Below are 5,857 nucleotides of genomic sequence, written 5' to 3'. Positions count from 1 at the left end.
TTGTGTCTAGATATTGTCTTAGGGGTGGCAACAAGGTACAGTTATCCCCGGGGCTCATATATGATAGAGCTTCAACATAATGACACAGGTTCTCTTAGCGAGGAAGTCAGAATTCTTTGCCAAGTATTTCTAGTTCTCTCTTCTGGGCATATGATGGCAATGTATTTCTGGGCCCCTTGTGGTTGAATAGGGCCATGTGACTGATTCAGGCAAGTTAACTGTGAAAAGTGAGTGACATGTGTTTTTCTATACTGGATTCTTTTTTTTTTTTTTTTAAGATTTATTTATTTATTTGAGAGAGCGAGAATGAGAGAGAGAGAGTACATGAGAGGGGTTAGGGTCAGAGGGAGAAGCAGACTCCCTGCCGAGCAGGGAGCCCGATGCAGGACTCGATCCAGGGACTCCAGGATCATGACCTGAGCCGAAGGCAATCGCTTAACCAACTGAGCCACCCAGGCGCCCCTATACTGGATTCTTTTTACCCACCAATGTAAGATATTCTAGAGCCCACCTCCCATCTGGCACAGCAACAGACAAGACTTGATACTGTGGCTTCTCCATCCGTGTGAGTGCTTGAGAGAGTCCAATGAACAGATCACTTCTAGGATAAGAAATAAACTTTGTCGTTATATGCCGCTGAGATTCTGGGGGTGATTTTTTACTGCAGCATAGCTTAGCCTGTCATGGCATATAAACTTTGTTTAATGCCTCAGAGATTTGGAGGTGGCTATTCTGAATGACACACTGGGTGCCTCAATGAGATGCTCTGTGGCGGTGATGTTTGCTAAAGTTTTTCCTTCACAGATGAATTACTACTCATAATTATTATGATATGCCAGCTAAATACATTTTGTTGTAAATGAATACTTACCTCTACTACTACTCAGAGTGACAGTACATTTTTTTTGCTTTTAATTTTTTTGTTATGGAAAATGTCAGTCATATGTAAAAGTAGAGAGAATAGTGCAATAAACATCGCAGCTTTAGTATCAACAACTCATGGTCACATCTTATTTCATCTATAAATTCACCCACTCTAGCCCTTCCCCCTCAGCTGGATTATTTTGAGGCAAATCTCATTTATCATGTCTTTTCACCTCTAAATATTTCTACATGTATATTTAAAAGATAAGTATTTTACAAAGTAGAAATAATAATGCAATGAACTCTCTCATATCCAACACTGCCATCTAATTCCAATATGGACAAACTTGTTTCATGTATACCCTTACCCACTTATATTATTTTGAAGCAAATACCATATGTCATATCATTTCATCCATAAATATTTCATTATGTACTTCTAAAATAAAATTGCTCTTTACAAAAGCATAATAATACTATTCACATCTAAAGATTTAACAATAATTCTTCTATAATGCCAGATATTTAGGTACTGGTGTTAATATTTCTAATTATTTCATAGATGTCATAATTTTTAAATAGTTCGTGTGAATCAAAATCTGAATAGTGTCAACATTTTGAGATTGATTGATGTCTAATAATGTTCTCTCTTTTTTGTCCTTGCACTTTATTTTTTTGAAAAAGCCATGTCTTTTGGCCTATAGAATTATCAGGATTTGAATTTTTCAGCATCTCTTTCCCCACAGTATTTTTAACATGTTCCTTTTGCCCCTATGTTTCCTGTAAGCTTGTAGCTAGATCTGGAGGTTGGGTTTGATATGGGTTTAGTTTTTTGGCAAGGCTGCTCCATAAGAGGTGTTATGTACTTTCATCAGGAGACATAATATCTTGTTGGCTCTCTTTTGTTGATGTTAGCAGCCATTAATAATCACTGCTTGGATCCATCTTTCATTTGGGTTTACAAAATGGTGACATTCTATTATTTCTTTTTTTAAATTAACATACAATGTATCATTTATTTCAGGGGTACAGGTCTGTGATTCATCAGTCTTATATAATACACAGCACTCATTACAACACATACCCTCCCCAATGTCCATCACCCAGCTACCCCATTCCCCACCACCCTCCCCTCAAGCAACCGTCAGTTTGTTTCCTAAGATTAAGAGTCTCTTATGGTTTGTCTCCCTTATTATTTCTTTTTTATTCATTGATTGGAATTCTTCTAGGGATAAAAATTCCCTCAACAACTATTTAGTTTTCCTGGACTATAATTCATATAGGAAAGGGAAATTAAATATTTGACCTTTTACTTTACTGACGGTTTCCAGAAAAATGAGTTGCTTCCCTTGTATCTTCTAAAGGAGACCAGTGGTAGTGGGGGAGAGGGTGTTAATATAGGGAAGTTAAATATATGTACATATATGTATATATGTATGTATGATACTAAACCAGTTCTCTAGATTTCCGTTGTTCATCCCAATGTATGACACTATAATGAACACGTCATATTCATTGCCTTAATCATAGCACAAAATATATTATTAAAATGGTCAAAGGAATCATAATTAAACTTGAATTGGATTAGGATTTACTTTTTTTTTTTTAAAGATTTTTTATTTATTTATTTGATAGAGAGAGAGACAGCGAGAGAGGGAACACAAGCAGGGGGAGTGGGAGAGGGAGAAGCAGGCCTCCCGCTGAGCAGGGAGCCCGATGTAGGGCTTGATCCCAGGACTCCGGGATCACGACCCGAGCCGAAGGCAGACGCTTAACGACTGAGCCACCCAGGCGCCCCTACTTTTTATTCTAATGTTAGATTTCTACTTTTTTCTATCAAGTTATAAAACAAGTCAATAAGAAAAGGTTTTCTATTAGTTGCTTTTATGTATTTGAGGATAGTCACATCTGAATTCATCTGCAAAAATTTCAAACATATAGGTATATCATATTAGTACACAGTTAGACTAATTTTATATTTTGAAGCTGGCATAAGGAAATTCACCAGAATTCAAATGTGTTCAGATAGAATTAACAATTTCAGGCAATCTAAAGAGAGAAGAAACAACTGTTGATGATCCAAATCCACGGCCAGTTAGCATGGAAACTGGAGGCAGAAAGAGAACTGAAATTCAAATCAGAGAAGTGAAATTAATTATTCTCCTTGTCAGTTGCTTGAATAATATTTTTTGAGAATAAGCTCAAAACAAATGTTAATGTGCTTTCTGAGTTACATAAGTTTAACACTGCCATAATTAGGAGAAAAAATGACTGTGGTTATCATCTTCTCTCCTTATGAATATTTGAGAAAAGAGATCACATTTCCAAGCATTGGAAGAATTTTAGCTTTCTTTGGCTGGAGAGAAGACAAGGAACCCACTAGTGGGTGGCAGAGACCAAGCCCTGCAGGCATGTAGTGACCTTCTCAGGAACTTGGCAATGAGAAGCAGGATCTGAAGTCCATGAGAAATCCTCTATGAGATGCATCTCTGAGCCAAGAGGCAGGCTCCAGGGTCTACAGCAGCATCTTGCAGGCAACAGAGCAACGGCAAAGATGGCTAAACTATGAAGAAAAAGGATAGCACAACCTCCTAATTTTGATGATATGGAAGTCCAGGATTGTTGCAGGACCTTCCTAAGACCTCAGAACAGATTTAGGAAATAAGGGAATCTTTTTTCCTGGCATTGTGGAATAAAATTCATGCCCATTGTATGTAATTTTATAATAGTGATCTCTCTCTCTCTCTCTCTCTCTCTGTCCTTTTTTTTTTTTTTTAGTGAGCTCTACACCCATTGTGGGGCTCAAACTCACACCCTGAGATCAAGAATCACATGCTGTACTGACTGACCCAGCCAGATGCCCCTCTAATAGTGATCTCTTGATTAAAAAAAAAGTGTATAAATAGAATGGGAATCCTGTCCTTTATTATGAGAGATAATAATGTTTTCTTCAGGCTTTTCCCCCCTTTTTTGGTAACAGATTGTGTAGTCAGTTCAAAGTGAATTTTTTATATTCACTTTCTTTGACTTCTTCAAATCAAGAAAGAGAAATAGTGATAACCAAAGAATCTTTTCTGCACACTTTGCAATGTGCCTTACTATTTTAAAAAAAATTGAATTATGGGGTGCCTGTGTGGCTCGGTCAGTTAAGCATCCAACTCTTGATTTCAGCTCAAGTCATGATCTCAGGGTTGTGAGATCGAGCCCCACGTCAGGCTCTACAGTGGGCATGGAGCCTGTTTAAGATTCTATTCCTCTCCTTTTGCCCCCACCTCTCTCCCTCCCAAAATAAAATAAAATAAAATAAAATTATGGATGCAGACTTTTACAACACAAATTAAACTCTGCGTGCATATATATATATACATATCATGTGTGTTTATACATAGCAGGTTATATATGTACAGTTAAACAGGTTAAAATATATACACACAGTTAAATAGCTTAAAACAAAGTTTGAAAGTATGCATTAAATATGAAAAGGGAATCATCATGTGCCTCATTTTCCCTCTTAAAGTAAAGTTTTGCAAGATTGTCTGCTATGATTGACCAGTGATACACAAGGAGACTGGATAATATAGGACCACATTTCCTCATGTGGCATTTCCTCCCAATTATGGTCATTTCCATGTCCATTTCCTTCTTAATATCAAGGACTCCTGGACAGGATACCTGGTCTTAAATTAACCCTATTATTTTTTCTTCAATGACTTCTAATCTATTTTCATCTCAATGATGGTTTGTCATTTCTATTACAGTCTGGGCTTATCTTGCTGTCCTTCTATATATAGTTAGATTTAGATTTGGCTAAGGATATTAGTAGTCTTCAACATATGAGCGGCTTAAACTAGATGTTTATTTTTCTTTTGCATTAACATCCAGATACAAGTGGTCTAGAACTGCCATGGAATTCTATGAAGTCAATACAGATTTTGGATTCTTCTAGTTTTTTACTCTATCATCTGTGGCCTCTATTCTCAAGGTCACCTCATGATTCAAGATGGATCTTCAGCTCCAGCAAGAAGGAGGAAAAAGACATGGTGGGTCAAAGGCTTCAAGTAAGCTGTTTTTTAAGGAAGGGTCTCTGAAGCTGCTACAAGATACTCTTACTTATATCTATTGATTAGAACTTTATTTCTTGGCCATATACAATTGCAAGGGAAGAATGGGGAATTATCTTCATTTTGGGAACCCCTGTGCCCAGCTGGAAATCTAATGGAAGAATGGCTATTGGAAGGAATTAGCAGTTTCTGCCACCCTCTATTTGAACCGTGGTGCCATTGAGAGCTCCCTTGTTGTGAGAACACAGTAATATTTTATCAAACAGCATGGATCCGAGCAGGCTCAGAATGATTATTGTAACTCCAGAATAAAGGCTGACTTTTAAATGGAGCACACTATTAATGATTACATTGTCAGTGTTTAATCTTTACCTGCAAAGTCAAATACAAAAACCTTTCCTCCCCCTTCTCTTTCTTCCCCTCATCATATTTTTAGGAGTATCTGCTCTTGCTGACTCACTTCCTCACCTCCTTTATTTATCTTCAACCGTATTCAGAATGGATCTCCCTAATTACTCCACTATTCTTGATAAGGCCAACAGTTAACCCATAAAACAAAATTAATCAGGTGTTTTTCTGTCATCTTCCTTGGCATCAGGTAATGCTAGCACTTCTCTCTTCCTTGAAATCCTCTCTTCCATTGGATTCCATGACACAAAACTCTTCCAGAGGCTCCTTGTAAATACCCTTTGTGAAGTTTTCCTTGATCAGAACACAAAATGATGCATCTCCAAAGTCCAGTTCTAAGTTCTTCTCTTCTCGGCCATTACACATAGATGAATTTATCTACTGCCGGCTTCAATTATCACTGTGTGTTGAGGATTCCCAAAACTATGTTTATAATTTGATCTTTATTCTGATTTGCAATATCTTTTTTTTCTTTCAATGAGCAAGTGACTAATTTGTCTTTGGTTAGCCAAAGCTGCTTCTTT

The sequence above is a fragment of the Mirounga leonina genome, unplaced genomic scaffold, assembly GCF_011800145.1.
Source record: "Mirounga leonina isolate KUSES-001 unplaced genomic scaffold, KU_Mleo_1.0 Mir_168, whole genome shotgun sequence".
NCBI lineage: Eukaryota > Metazoa > Chordata > Mammalia > Carnivora > Phocidae > Mirounga > Mirounga leonina.
Note: the sequence above shows the minus strand (reverse complement) of the source record.